This window comes from Panthera uncia (genome assembly GCF_023721935.1).
Source record: "Panthera uncia isolate 11264 chromosome B2 unlocalized genomic scaffold, Puncia_PCG_1.0 HiC_scaffold_24, whole genome shotgun sequence".
Taxonomy (NCBI): domain Eukaryota; kingdom Metazoa; phylum Chordata; class Mammalia; order Carnivora; family Felidae; genus Panthera; species Panthera uncia.
In genome coordinates, this window is record NW_026057580.1 from 112,047,734 (window position 1) to 112,063,991 (window position 16,258).

General features: G+C 38.8%; 1 protein-coding gene across 11 annotated transcripts in view; it reads left to right on the forward strand.

Moving 5' to 3' along the window:
• Nucleotides 1-16,258, forward strand: part of MAP3K4 (mitogen-activated protein kinase kinase kinase 4) — a 113,443-nt gene that overhangs the window by 6,297 nt on the left and 90,888 nt on the right. The gene's annotated exons all lie outside the window — the stretch shown is intronic.

The following is a 16,258-nucleotide window of genomic DNA, read 5'->3' on the forward strand; positions in this document are numbered from 1 at the left end:
TCTCTCTCAAAAATAAATAAACGTGAAAAAAATTTAATAAAGAAATTAAAAAAAATAACGTGAGAGTGACAAAAACAGTGTTTGCTGCATGATAGTTTCCATATTTATAGAACTATTTAGAATATATATCTTCGTCATGTATATTATGTTAAAATGCCTTCCCCTCTCTAAGAGGCCTATGCAAAACCACTGTGTTTTCAAAGGAGCATTATTCCTTTGGAAAGTAGGTGTGGTAGGTACTTTCTTGTATCTCACAGACCTCAGACTCATATAATGGAGTGTGATTTGCCATAGATATTTATTCACTAACAGCATAGGCAGAGTGAGAATTTGTTTCTTACCTGTAAGAACATTCATTTGACATATTTTGCAGACATCAGTGGAAGTATTAGTCTCAGGGATCATTTGGATGCCAAATGTTTATAAAGTAGCAGGGAAAGCTATTAAGAGGATATTAGGCATTCTGTCAAAAGCATTTCGTAAGTGGATTTGATTTCAGCATAATTTCAGAAGAAATAAGCCTTCTGTGGAGAAAAGTGGGTACTAAGCTTTAAAGCTGATCAGATTTGATGTTTTCAGTGGAAGCTTTTTGTGCATGTGAGCAGGCTATTTGAGGATACTGCTGAACTGTAGAATGTTCTGAATAGGGCTTCTTAGAGGACAGCTAGTTGGGAGACGTAAAATTAATAGAAATTGTCAACCTTTTTACTCTGTCAGTGGGAATATTTTGGAAGGAAATTTAATACATGCATTATTTTTATTGTGCCATTAAAAATCCTAAAGTCTTTTTATGTAGGAACCTAAAAATGTCATTATAACTTGATTTTCTTTCGTTCTTATTCAAATAAGGAATTAAGCACTTACAGTGCCAGTCTTACGGGTGGTAGGACTGTTACTATTTATTTCGTCCCACCTCTCAGTCGTTGCTTGTAGAATTACAAGAATTGGAGCTGGAAGGGAATTTGGAGCCGTGCCCTTCATTTTAGAGATGAGAAAAGACACCTAGAGGGGCTACCGCCTCACCAAGGTTACAGTTGAGGATCCAGGTCTCCAGGCTCTTGCTTCCCTTCCTTTTATGTCACACTGTGCTCCCCCGGTTAGGGTCCAAAGCTAAAGGTGCCCTTCAGCCACCTGACTGCCTAGGCCAGCATCCGCTCATACCCACGTGACCAGTTACTCGGCAACTGGGGGATACTATTTTCCGGATTGATTAGAGTTTACAGCGTACAGCAGTGATGAAAGATTCATTTTCAGGAAAAAATGCACCTCCCCCCCAAGCTCCCCCGAACTCGTTGTACACACCTTTTTTTTTTTTTCTCACGAAACTTTAAGTTCACAGAATAAAGAGGAACCACTGCTCAAACCTTTTTAGTTATCTTGCAGTTCTTTTCTGTGCTCAGTCTCTAGATTAAGCAGACAGTAAGATTGTCATTTCTGTTCTGGGGTAGTGATATTGAAACTCTGGCCGTGACTGTGACCTACAGTAAGAAATAAATTTTACAACAGTATGTGTATGTTATATAAGTGAAATAAAAATTTATCAGGTAACGTTTGGCCTTATATGATACACTCTGTTCTGTTAAAAAAGTTGTTCACCATGATGCATTAAATTGATTTTATTACCCACAAATGGGTTGTGACCCTCACTTTGAACAACTACATGGCTCTACCAAAAATAAAAAAAGGTGCTGTTGTACTTTGTCCCTTGTCCCTTGAGATTAAGTCAGGAGAATGGCACAGCGCTTATCCACTGAGTGATAGTGGTGAAGAAGGTGGGCGAGGTTAGGATCTGAATATTTCTTCCTTGAAAACAGTGTAATTTCCTCAAGTCGAGAGTAAGAGCACATCTTACCCTGGCCCTTCTGGGCTGTTCTCTTGGTTGGTTATCCTTAAAACACAGCAATTGTAAAGGGAGGTTTAGAATTTAGGATTAATTTTAGAGGAAAATTGAAGTTGGAATATACGAATACCTTTGATATTTTATTTTTCTCTAAAACACTGATCTGTATTTACATTTTTTCAAATAGAGTGGCCCCTAAGTGGGGGGAAAATCCTATTTTCCCTTCCCCTGCCGTGTGTGTATGCGTGTGTGTGTGTGCGCGCACAGCAGTTTTCAGTACAGTGAAGTATACTTTAAAAAAATTTTTTTTCAACATTTTATTTATTTTTGAGACAGGGAGAGACAGAGCATGAACAGGGGAGGGTCAGAGAGAGGGAGACACAGAATCTGAAACAGGCTCCAGGCTCGCTGTCAGCACAGAGCCCAACGCGGGGCTTGAACTCACGGACCGCGAGATCATGACCTGAGCCGACGTCGGCCGCCTAACCGACTGAGCCACCCAGGTGCCCCAGTGAAGTATACTTTTAAGAGAAGACGGCCTGGAGAGTGGAGTCTTTTGCCCTCTCTTTACCCTGTTAGTTATTCCTCTTGCTCAGGGTCTTCTCTTCAGCATTACTTACTTCAGAGTCATCCTTTCCTTGGCCCCCTCCTCCTGTCCCTTAGGTTAAATTAGGTCCTTTTGTGACAAGCCCGCATAGCCCTTGTACTTGGCCACCGCAGCGTGTGTCGCGTTTTGTAATGAGATATCTGTGAGCAGGTTTGCTCATTGTGCCTTGCCTTCCCCTAACGTTAAGCCCCGTGCAGGCAGGGACATGGTTTTGTTGACTTTTATATCCTACTTCCTGGTACTGCATCTAAAGGTTAGTAGGTTTCCCTGATACCTGTTGGACGCAGGCGACAGTGAATATGTTGGTTAGAGTGGGAATTTGGTATTAGATAGGCTTTGAATCTTACCTTTGATTGTTAGCTGTCTGCTCTTGGGTTGTTATATAACCTCCCTCAGACTCAGTTCCTCATTTGAAAAACGGAAGAGTAGTAGCACCTACTTGCTACGTTAAGATTCAATGAAATAATGGCCTTTTTACATAAAGTGCTCCGTATATACTAGGTATCATGGTTACAGTTCTCTTCTTCCTTTTTGGTTTAAAATGAAAAAAGGGGAAGTCCACTGTAATTAATTTTCTTAAAAAGCCATCACAAATGGCTTAGGGACTAGCTACTTTTAAAAATAACTGCAATCATCTGCATTACCCAGGAAACATTTGTTTTTTCTATGTCTGCAGAAGTCAAAGAAGGGAGAAAAAGGATTTGGGGACCTGATTTTTTAAAATTCTTTCTTTTGCTTCACTTATTTGATTTATTTAGCGTATTATTCCTAAAGGTGTTTGGGATTCTGACTGTCCTTCAGAGGGTCTTAAACCATGGTCTTGGAATCACAAATTTTTTGCTACTGATTGAGTAACTTGTTTAGGTTAGTAGGCACAGCTCAGTCTTTTTTTTTTGAAGTTCTTTTTAGTTGTTTATTTAACTTGACATGTCTATAACTTAGGTCAATATTAGTCTTTTTTTTTTTTTTTAAGTTTATTTAGAGAGGTGGGGAAGGGCAGAGAGGGGGAGAGAGAGCATCCCAAGCAGGCTCCTCACTGTCAGCACAGAGCCCAGCGTGGGGCTCGATCCCACAGACCACGAGATCAAGACCTGAGCGTAAATCAAGAGTCAGACGCTTAACTGACTGAGCCGCTGAGATGCCCCCAGTACTGTTCATTTTTTAAAATGCTGTATGCTGTATTCAAAAGTAATATTTTTCAGATCGATCTAGCTGCTTCCTCAGAAAAACAAATACAATTTGATTAATAAAACTAACTTAATCAGCCAGATATCTCACTGATTATAAAAGCTGCATATCTATATTGTCTGAAAAATCTGAAAAGTATAAAGAAGAAAGTAACCCATCATAATCTTACCACCTAAATATAGTTACCATTAACATTTTAGCATTTATTTCCTGGGTTTATCTATGTGTGTGGTGTCTATGTGTGTGTGTGACACACATACATAAATACATATATACACATATACACACACATTTTTTTCTCCATACAGTTTATCTTCAAAAGCTACCATATCATGAGCACCCTCTTATGTTGTAAACATATTTAATGACAGAGTATTCCTCTTTATGTATATGCCATAATTGAATTGTTCTTTTTTTCATTAAAATAATTTTTTTAATGTTTTATCTTATTTTTGAGGGACAGAGACAGAGTGTGAGCACGGGAGGAGCAGAGAGAGAGGGAGACACAGAATCTGAAGCAGCTCCAGGCTCTGAGCTGTCAGCACAGAGCCCCATGCAGGCTTAAACTCACAAACCGTGAGATCATGACCTGAGCCGAAGTTGGTTGCTTAACCGACTGAGCCACGCAGGTGCCCCAGTTATTCTTGAATTGTTTTATAATACATGTTTCCACTTCCTGTTAATGACTTGATAAAAATCTTTATGTAAACTTTTAAGTATTTTAGATTATTTCTTTAACATAGATCACTAGGTCGTAAGATATTTAGAGTTTTAAGACTCTTGAGACGTCGCCACGTTTCCTTTTAGAAGGTACTCGGTTGTTTTACTCATACTGATGTGAAAGACAAAATGCACTGGATAATCTCAGTTACAAAAGCATAGTTTACAAAATTATGAGTTATGGATAGTTAAGAGAAAAGAGGTTTCTTATATAGTGGGACAATGAGACAGTAGTTCACTAACAGTCTTCTAAACAAAAGCCGTAGTCGTCCTTCATCAGTGCATTCAGTTCTAGGCAGTTCTGCTTCTGCTTGCTGTTTACTTAGTAGTTTTATGAATCCATCTTCTCGACTGGAGTTCAGAAATCCTGACTCAGTCCACTGGTATGGTCTTAGAGCTGTTGAAACATGCCATCAGAAGCCTGTACCCAAAAGTACCTGGCACAGTCCTTTTCCCCAAGCTTTGGGACAGCCCTTCTTTGTTGAAGATAGGCACTCAGGCCTATAGCCGATTGCAAGTGCTTTCTGGGAAATGGCAGAGTATAACAAAAACCTATCTGTAGGTGATGGGAAACTTGACATGACTCTGGTTAATTTATCACTGCTAAGTTTCAAAAGTGTAAGATCTAGTGGGGATTCATGATAAGATTGAGGCAATGGATAAGAAAATTTGGTTGTTTCTGTGACATGCAAAACAAGATAAAAGTCAGTCCAAAAATCTTTAGATAAAATATTTATAAACATAATGGTTAACTTTCCTGTCAAGAAAGAGTGGATATTATGTCTAATTTATGAAAACGGAAAACATTTAATCTTTATAGAGAAAAAAGATCTTCACAGGTAACATATAATAGTCCAGATATAATAATATACCAACAATATACTAAATATACAGTTAGAATATTCCAAGACTATATCAAGAATACCAAGTAAAGGGGGCGCCTGGGTGGCGCAGTCGGTTAAGCGTCCGACTTCAGCCAGGTCACGATCTCGCGGTCCGTGAGTTCGAGCCCCGCGTCAGGCTCTGGGCTGATGGCTCGGAGCCTGGAGCCTGTTTCCGATTCTGTGTCTCCCTCTCTCTCTCTGCCCCTCCCCCGTTCATGCTATGTCTCTCTCTGTCCCAAAAAAAAAAAAAAAAATTAAAAAAAAAAAAATTTAAAAAAAAAAAAAAAAAAAGAATACCAAGTAAAGAGATTCTGTAAATCTGGAACAGGTCTTAAACATCTATGTGTATTTATAAAATTCCACAGGTAAGTGATAATGAATTTCCATTTGAGAGCCACTGGCCCAGATAATCCTAGATTCAAATTAAAGAACTTGGGACAGGGGAGCCTGGGTGGCTCAGTCAGTTAAGCGTCCAACTTTGGCTCAGGTCATGATCTCATGGTCTGAGTTCGAGCCCCATGTCAGAGCCTAGAGCCTGCTTCAGATTCTGTGTCTCCACCTCTCTTTGCCCCTCCCCCACTACTGCTCTGTCTCTCTTTCTCTCATAAATAAATATTTAAAAAATTAAAAAAAATAACTTGGGACTAAGTGAACAATATAAAAAACATACCTGAATTATGCCTGAATATGGCTGTTGTCTAATATCCAGCAAAGTAGGTCCAGCACTCTGATCTAAGCGTGTCGTGGACAGTGAGGGCATTGATAATTCTGTAAGAACTTCTCCTACAGCAGGCCATTTTTGAAATACTATGACATCTTACCCAGACGAATTTAACCTAAGCATCTCCTCTGATTTCGTAACCCATCAACATAGTGACACATCAAATAAATCTTATTATTTCTAGCACCTCTCCTTTTACAAGAAGAAAAAACAAATCTTTTGTGATTTTCCAAGGCCCCTGTGGGAAATCTCAAAGACAGTTATAGGTGTAAAAAAATATACTATTTAGGATTTAATTTTGGGAAGGCAAGTATAGAAAGTTGTCAGGAGTTCTGAACACTTTGGTTAAGATAGGATTATGGCTTACCAAGAAGTGATGCTTGAGTATATATTTAACCAAAGTAACAATAAAGATTTTCAAAGTAAACATAGGGGGTGCCTGGGTGACTCAGTTTCAGCTTAGGTCATGATCTCGAGGTTTGTGAGATTGAGCCCTGCACTGGGTGGGGCCTGCTTGGGATTCTCTCTCTCCCTCTCTCTCTGCCCCTGCCCAGCTTGTGTGATGCTCTCTCCCCGCCCTCTAAATAAATAAATAAAATTTTTAAAAAAAGTGAACATGGGCGTAACATGATTGATTGTAAAGGACCTTTCCTGCACGAGAAACTTTTGCTTTCTTAAACAATGAAGAACAGTTCAGGCAGTTACAGTATGGGAGTGTTCATTAATGGAGAGTGTCTCAAAGAGGAGGGAGAAAGCTTGTTTTATGAAACATGGAAATCATAGAGGAAGATAGAGGTGGGTCTCTAATAGGCAAGGACATGGTGGCCCCTCAGGTTAGCCATTTCTTGGACCACAAAAGGGTGGAGGGTTTCTTACTGATCGTTCTCATCCAGGAGCACAGAGCTCAGATGAAACTGAACAGCTTTCACAAGTGTTATGTGTAAGTGCCCAGCTCACCGTGTTTTATTTATAACATCGAGTATCTTCATTTGCGTCAAGTAATTTGAAGTAATTTACTTAATTGTGAATATCTGGACATAACTTTTACAGGCTCTAAAAAAACTCTAAAGAAATTTTTTTTTCTTTTTAAAAAATTGCTTTGGTTCATATTTATTCACATGCTTTTGCTCTTGGATAGACTTCATTTTTGGCTGCCTAATGTTCATTTAACTTACTGAAGTGAACTTCTAAATAGTATTTCATCAAATATAAGATGCCCTTGATTGTCAGATGCACTATAATTTTATATATCACAAGGGAAAAAATACTGCAATTAAACTATGGCACAGTGCTTTTTATATCATTGTAGGAAGTAGTGTAATATCAGAAATGTTAAGATGTGGAAAATGCATGTTTTAAAATCAGTGAAATAGGGGAAGGTCTTGACTCCCATTGTTTTTAAACTTGATGTGATATATGTGGTGGTGTATATACAGAGGAAGCTGCTGGCTTCTACATGATTCTGATAAATTCACGAAGAGTATAAAGGAAGTGGGATGGGGTAGAAAGAAAGTGGGATGTAGTTAATTTTCATTACAGAAAATTTGGAATAATCTCAGTCTACCAGTGGGAACTTTGGTTGTGTAGCAAACTGGATGCTGACTCAGTTCTCTGATGTTTCTATTCCAAGAGGCTGTTGGTGATCTTAATTTAACCAGTCCTTTCTTGGACTTTTAGGGTGTTTCCATTTCTTTTCCTATTATAAACAACATTATGGGCATTCTTTTTAGCTCAATCTTTTTTTTTTTTTTTTTAAAGTTTATTTATTTTGAGAGCGAGAGCGAGCGAGCGAGTGTGTGCACATGTGAGGGGGGTGGGGCAGAGAGGCGAGAGAATCCCAAGCAGGCTCGGTGCCGTCAGCACAGAGCCCGACGTGGGGCCCCGTCTCACGAACCCTGAGATCATGACCTGAGCTGAAATCGAGTCGGCACTTAACTGACTGAGCCACCAAGGCGCCCCTTTTTAGCTCAATCTTTATGTGTGTCCAGGATGTTTTATTAGGATAAAATTCTGAAAATGTACTTGCTGTATCAAAAAATATGCTTTTATATTCTTTAGTTACAGTCTGCTATCCTTTAAATACAGAATTTTACATAATGAGTTTATATATAATGAAGGCAACGGTACAGGCTGTTGGCAGAATTTGATAATACAGAGATGAAATAGAGGCCAGTTGACCCATTAGGCAGGACCTGGTAAGTTCTTCAGGTTTTTTTTTTTTTTTTTTAAGTTTTTTAATAGTATTTCTTGTTGTATAATATAATACAAATACTTGTGTATGTGTGAAATGGGTAGCCTGATAAATTATCCAGCAGTGCACGTGCTCTGATGTGAGATCACCCAGGTGAAGAAGTAGACCGTGAGCAGCCTCCTAGAAATCCTCTCTGGCCCCAACACAGCCACTTTTCTGCCTCTCCCCATTACCTGGACACTTGCTGATATTTTCCAGCTTTCACGCAATACGATGTTTTGTGAAATTCACCTGTGTGGTTTGTTTTGGGTAGTCATGGTTCTTTTACTCTTGTTGCTGTAAAATATGTAAAATATTCTGTTGTGTGGATATATCACAGTGTATGTATTCATTATTTTTTAACCATAGTAACCATCTCTTTTTAAATTAAAAAAAAATGTTTTTACTTACTTTTGAGAGACAGAGACAGAGTGAGAGCAGGGGAGGGGCAGAGAGAGAGAGAGAGAGAGAGAGAGAGAGAGAGAATCCGAAGCAAGCTCCAGGCTCTGAGCTGTCAGCACAGAGCCTGAAGCGGGGCTTGAACCCACGAACCATGATATCATGACCTGAGCCGAAGTTGGATGCTTAACTGACTGAGCCACCCAGGTGCCTCAGCCATAGTAACCGTCTTTAAGTGTGCAGTTCAGTAGAGCTTTATGTCCATTCATTCACACTGCTGTGCATCAAGTCTCTAGAACTCTTTTCATCTTGTAAAAGTGAGACTCTGCTCATTAAATAACAGCTTCCCACCCCCCCTTCCCACCCCTCTGGTCCCTGGAACCCCCATTCTACTGTCTTGTCTGCTTGTCTCTTCCAGGTTCCTCCTGTAAGTGCAGTCATACAGCATTTGACTTTTTTGTGACTAGATTATTTCACTTAGCATAACGTCCTCAAGCATCATCCGCGTCACAGCATGTCAGAACTTCCTTTTTAAGGCTGAATAATATTCCCTTGTATGTATATACCACATTTCGTTTGTCCATTCATCTGTCCGTGAACACTTGGGTTGCTTCCATCTTTTAAGGTTTGTATAATTTTAAAGATCTTTGATGTATATTGCCAAATGCTCTTCAGAAAACTTGTGTTCGGGGTGCCTGGGTGGCTCGGTCAGTTAAGCGGCTGACTCTTGATTTTGGCTCAGATCATGATCTCACAGTTTGTGGGCTTGAGCCCTGCATCAGGCTGTGCACTGTTAGCTGTTAGCACAGAATGTCTCCCTCTCTCCCTCTGCCTCTCCCCTGCTTGCTTTCTATTTTTCTCAAAATAAATAAAAATAAAATTTGTGTTAATTTTCACTAGGAACATGTGAGCTTTGTCTTGCCATTACAATGATCATTAAAAAAAATTTTTTTTTAATGTTTATTCATTTTTGAGAGAGACAGAGTGCATGTGGGAGAGGGACAGAGAGAGAGGGAGATACAGAATCTGAAGCAGGCTCCAGGCTCTGAGCTGTCAGCACGGAGCCCGACGCAGGCCCAAACTCAAAAACCGTGGGATCATGACCTGAGCCAAAGTCGACACTTAACCAACTGAGCCACCACCAGGCGCCCCTACAGTGATTATTTTTAAGTCTTTGTTAGTGTTTTGATTACTTGTGAGGTTTAACTATGTCAATTGGTTACTTACGTTTCTTCCTTTTGTGTCTTAAAAATTATTCATATATCTTTCTTCTTGACTGTGAACTACTTGAGGGTAGTAACTATCATCTTAGACATTCTTTTTATCCCTGAACTGTCTAGTTCTGTGTCAACTACATGAGATGCCCAGGATGTGTTTGGTAAATGAATGAATACATTTGTATGTGGTTGTATTGGGACCTCATAAGACTGTATCCTGATACAGGATAATACTGTCCTTATAGTACTTTTTGGTTTGTGACCAGTTATAAAAAATTTCTGAAAGTAGTTGCATAGTAAACAGTCTCAAGTAGTATTTGATAACTAGACTCAAGTAACATTCGATTAGAAGTTATCTTTAGGGCGCCTGGGTGGCGCAGTCGGTTAAGCGTCCGACTTCAGCCAGGTCACGATCTCGCGGTCCGTGAGTTCGAGCCCCGCGTCAGGCTCTGGGCTGATGGCTCGGAGCCTGGAGCCTGTTTCAGATTCTGTGTCTCCCTCTCTCTCTGCCCCTCCCCCGTTCATGCTCTGTCTCTCTCTGTCCCAAAAATAAATAAAAAACGTTGAAAAAAAAAAAAAAAAAAGAAGTTATCTTTATTTTAGGCTTTTTTTTTTTTTTTTTACATTTCTTAGGTTAAACCAATATGTATTAGTTTTTTCAAGTAGGCAGCTTTAAATAAAAGTCATTTTGATCTATTACATTTCTTTTTTCTCCTTAGTCCTTAGCCCATCTAATCGTATAATTGCCTACCCCTTTATTTTCTTTTAGGTAGAGTAGATAAGCTTGACGATACTATTCAGTCGAGGCTTAGGATCATACCATTAATCACTTTGCTGTATGGCTGTTTTTAATCCTTGTTACGTACTCAACCACTAACAGTTTAAATATTTGGACAGTTTCGAAGAGAACTTATCTTGCCACATATGGGTGTCTGATACAAAGCATTTTGTGCAACTCTGACTTCTCTGCTCTGGAACTTTTGAGTTATGTTCATCGAAGGCTATGAGGTTGTCCTTTGGTGTGGCTTTGATTATGCTTTTTGTGCCTCTTACTCCTTGGGGTGTTTGGAGTGGATGCTCCTTGGAGGATCCTAAGGCAGCTGTCAGAGTGAGAACTCTGACACTGGTGACTTTGCTTAGACACCTCGTGGATGTGTGATTCCAGGAGTGCTTGTCGGGGAGTAAGTGAGGAGAGCCCCAAAGAGAAGGGTGAGAGCATTGGCGGGGGTGGGGGGGCACAAACGAGTGGGGAGAGGTGGGTACCAACACGCTTCCTGACTCACAGGAGCAGTCAGTGTCCCAACAGTTTTATACAAGGAAAGTCTTACGAAGAATTATAAAGGAAAATGCTTTTAAGGAAAGTTTTTTTGGCAGCATATGTCAAATAAACTGCTTTAGTGAGAGGTTCCCAAACAGGTGCTCAAATTATCAGCCTGCAGTGAATTGATAAAATGATAGGGTGGTGATGTTTTTCTATAAAATTACACTTATTTTCCAGGCTAAATTGTATGTTTTTGGAGATGATGGTGGCAGTAGATTTTATGTATTTTCTGTATCTTTTACTTGGCAAAGCAAAATGGTGGCAACCTCTTATTGTTTGGTTGCCTTTCAACACCTCTTCCCCCGCCCCCAGTCACACACTTAATTTTGGAAATCATGTCTTGAACTAAAATAAATAATTTAGAAGTTGCTTGATTACACTCACTTATCTGATGAAGTAGGATGTCGGAAGTAAATTGAGGAGAAATTCTTCTGGAAATATCACAAACGTCTGCCATGAAGTTCAACTTCAGAGCTGAGTTTTTACTTTGTAAAAGAGTTTTGCTTGGCTCTTTGAATATCCAGAGGTTACTGAACAGGAAACCAAAAGGAATATGTGCGTATTGAGGAATGATTTCTAAAAAGGGAGACTGGCTGGCCTGACTCTGTGCAGTAGATTTAAGAAGCCCACCTTAACTGTAGTGACAGGTAGTCAGTAGTAGTTTGTGTCCCCATCCCATTTTAACTATTAAATACCCTGTACCGTTTATTAATCTCCCTTGAGCCCGGCTCATGAATTAAGTGTCAGGCAGTGATAGGCCAGACCATGGGGCGGCTGGTGGTGGATAAAATGAAGACATGGCTTGACGTGATGACCAGGCCCTCTACGGGCCTTGATTAGCCCCAGGGAGCTTTGTGAGTTAGAAATCTCCCCACCTTCAGATTGAGCTAGAATCAGGGAGGCCACACATTTCAGTTAATCGCACTGGTGAAGAGACCTTACGGTGCGTCCCCACACGTTTGTCCTTCAGCAGCAGCCAAATTTCAGGCTGATGCTGGCGGTCCAGGCCAAATAGACCCGCTGAACTCCTTGCCTCTTAGAATTCAGAATCTGCATTCACACTGACCATCTTCCCAGTTCCTCAGTGCGCTGTGTTCTTCCCCAGCTTCTCGCCTTTCCTAGATTGTTTCCTGTGTGTCAGCTGCTCCTTCCTGCCTTTTCCGCTGGAGTCCTTCCCGAAGGCACTCCACTTGTGAATATCCCCACACTCCCCCAGACGGATAGTAGTTTTATTACATAATAAGCATAATGTAAAATGTGCCTTGCCTTCAGGGGATTTATAATCTAGTTAAGGAGAAGAGATAAAATAACGGAAATTTGATAATTCATAGTCTGGTGCAGAAATGGTGATAAATTTACACCTGCATCTACTTGTGTGCCGTCATTTGAGTGCTATAACCTGCTGTTTTACGTAACGATGACAACAAGCTTGTAAAATAGATGTGCATTTTTCAGATGAGCAAAATGAGACTTTAAGAGACAGATTAGGTGAGAATACCTGCAGCTGGGACTCATCTGTATTTGTTACGCTTCAGAGTCTATGGTTCTCTATCTTATGTGCTGTTTCCTTAGGCATAAATGTGAAAGGACATGGTGAAGGGTCTAAACAATAGCTTGTTTTAGCAAGAACACCACAAGGATGATTAACTGCCAAATACATTATGCAGGAATGGGAAGAGGTCTCTTTAGGCTGAGGTGGGCATGTTGTGTTATCTGAATGTATTGTGAGCGATTGCCATGTCAGTAAAAATATTAAAACATCGTTTTTAAATGGCTCCATCATATTCCTTTTTGTGGTTATACCATAACCTATTTAAGTTATTACCAGTTTCTGTTTTAGATAGGACTGCAGTCTGGGTGCTCTTGTAAAATTAACTTCTGAATGTAGGATTCAAAAGGAGTCTTTTGAGCACTTTTAAGATTTTTAATATCTATTGTTAAACATTTGCTTTTGGAAAGATGGTACAAATGTACAGTGGGCCACAAATAGTACTTACTGTACTTTGCCCTTTGTAGCTCTGAGTATTATAAGAAGCCTTTACTAATTTAATAGGTCAGAAGGGGTTATCTGGTTTTAATCCGAGTGTCTGGTTACTGGTGTAGGTGGAACTGTTTTCATGTTTTATTGCTATTTAAATTTGTTTTGTGAATTATCTTTTTGCATTCTTTGCTTATTTTCCTGTTGATGTCTTAGGGTTTTTCTTGCCAGATTTAGTGAGCCTTTTATAAATTAAGGACAATGTGTTCTTTTTCTCCATTTTAGCTTTTAATATGGCTTAGTTTTTTAAAAATATATTAGCGTTTTAAATGTTCGCACAGTTAAATCCTAAAAACATTTTTTTAATGTTTATTTATTTTTATTTTTTTTAACGTTTTATTTATTTTTGAGAGAGACAGAGACAGAGTCTGAGTGGGGGAGGGGCAGAGAGAGAGGGAGTCACAGAATCCGAAGCAGGCTCCAGACTCCTAGCTGTCAGCACAGAGCCCGGCGTGAGGCTCAAACTCACGAACTGTGAGATCATGACCTGAGCCGAAGTTGATGCTTAACCGACGGAGCCACCCAGGTGCCCCCACATAGTTAAGTCTTTAAGTTTTCTTCCATTTATTAAAGCTAGAGAGTCCAACACATGAAATTAAGGGAAAATAATTTTAGACCCATTTTCTGGAAAAATAACATAAATCTTTATTTATTTGTAAATATTTATAACATAACATAAATATTTATAATATATAAATAAGTGTTTATAACATAAATATCATTTTCTGTGATATTTTCTGGAAGATTACTGTAGGCTACATGCAAGCTGTAAAGGAGCTTATAATATGGGCTTTATGTATTTTTACATCATTGGAAACCTTCTTGCAGTAAGTTGTGCACATAGTAGGTCCTAACTGTCGATGGAATGAATAAGAGTTAATTCGATGAATTATCACTGATAACCACTTCAGTAAATTTCACTGGTTCTTGGCACCTTTTCCTCTGGATTCTCTGTATGCACTCATTTTCTGAGAACTAGTGAACTAATAAAAAGACACAGGAGTGCCCTTTCTTTTAGGCTTATATTTCTACTGCTTTTTGCATCACTGGTACTGTATGTTACATGCCTGGTAAGAGCTTTGTTCCTGGAAATGGTATTTGAGTGAGAGTTAATGTAGAACCTGTCGTAATATCCCAGCTTCCCTTGTTTTAGTAGAAATATTCGATTGCCTTCCTCTCAGATCCTGCTAGTTTGCTAGTGCTTTTTCATTTTTTTTTTTTTTCAGAATTTGAATAAGTGATTAAATGAGTTAATTTGGTATGTGGAGATCTGTACCATACAGTTTTCCAAATTTATTACTATTCACAGTTTCTTTAAGAAATGAACAGGTGAGATAGACTTTCTTGGTATTAAGGTGCTAAAAGCTTGTACTAACCTTAGTGTATGTATATTTGAATTCTGGACTATCGAAAGCATTGCACATCTAAGTTATCAGAAAGTAGTCAGAGTTGTAATTTACATGGAGCATAAGAGAACTATAGGAGTAGGGATCTTGCTTTTATTGTTTTGTTTTGTTTTTTAAATAGCTTTCTGTGCATCAGGAAGTCTCTGATTCACATCCAGGTGTTCCCCCCAACCCCAAGGGGGAAAAAAAAGCAAAAGAAATAAAGTAGCTTTATTGAGATATAATTCATATACCATATAATTCACCGGTCTGAAGTGTCCAGATCAACTGGTTTAATACTTTCACGGTTTAATACATCTGTGAATGTATATGTAACCACTACCACACTCAATTTTAGAGCATTTTAATCACCTCAAAAAGAAACTCTGCACCCTTTAGCTATTGCCACCCTCAAATCCCCATGCCCTTCAACCCTAAGTAACCATTAATCTGCTTTCTGTCTCTGGATATTTGACTGTTCTAAACATTTTATATAAATTGAACGATACAACATGTGGTCTTTTGTGATTGACTTCTTTCACATAGCATAATGTTTTCAAGTTTCATCCATGTTATGCCATGTATCAGTCTTAATTCCTTTATACGGCTGAATAATATTCCTTTTAAAGGATTGAATATATTTTGTTCATCCATTCATCATTTGATTAACATTGAGTTGTTTCCACCTTTTGGCATTATGAATAATGCTGCTATAAACATTCATGCACAAGTGTTTGTGTGGACACGTGTTTTCATTTTTCTTGGGTAAATACTTAGGATTGCAACTGTTCCATCGTATGTTTTCCAGTGTGACTGCACCATTTAACATTCCCACCAGCAGCTTACGAGAGTTCTGATTTCTTCACCTCCTGGCCCACACTTGTAATTATCTAACTTGTTGATTATAACTATCCTATTGGGTATCAAATGCCATCTTTTGGTTTTGATTTACATTTTCCTAATGGTGGTGAGCATCTTTTCAGATGCTTGTTAGCCATTTACATATCTTCTTTAGAGAAGTGTCTATTCAGATCCTATCTCCATTTTTAAATTGGGTTCTCTGTCTTTTTATTATTGAGTTATAAGAGTTCTTTGTATATTCTCGATGTGTCCCTTATCAGATATATGATTAGCAAATATTTTCTCTCGTTCTGTGGATTATCTTATTCACTTTCTTGATAGTGCCCTTTGATGCACAAACATTTTAAATTTTGATGGTCTAATTTATTTATTTTTTTCCTTTGTTGCTCATGCTTTTGAGTCCATATCTAAGGATCCATTGCCAAATCTGAGGTCCTACAAATTTACCCCAGTTTGTGTGTAAGAGTTTTATAATTTTAGCTCTTACATTTAGATCTTTGATGCATTTTGAATTGATTTTTGTATATAGTGTGAGTTAAGGGTGCATCTTCGTTCTTTTGTATGTGGTTATCTGTTTATCCGAGTACCATTTGCTGAAAAGACTCTTCTTTCCCCATTGAAGGTCTAGGCACTTTTGTCAAAAGTCTGTTAAGTTTATATCTGGACACTCAGTTCTGTTCCATTGATCTATGTACCTATCATATGCCATAACCACACTGTCTTAATTATTGTTACTTTTGTAGTAATTGCAACAGGAAATCGGGAAGGTGAGTCCTTCAACAGTAGTCTTTATGGGATTGTTTTGGTTACCTTTATCTTCTAACCCCTTGTATCCCTGTGCCTAGAA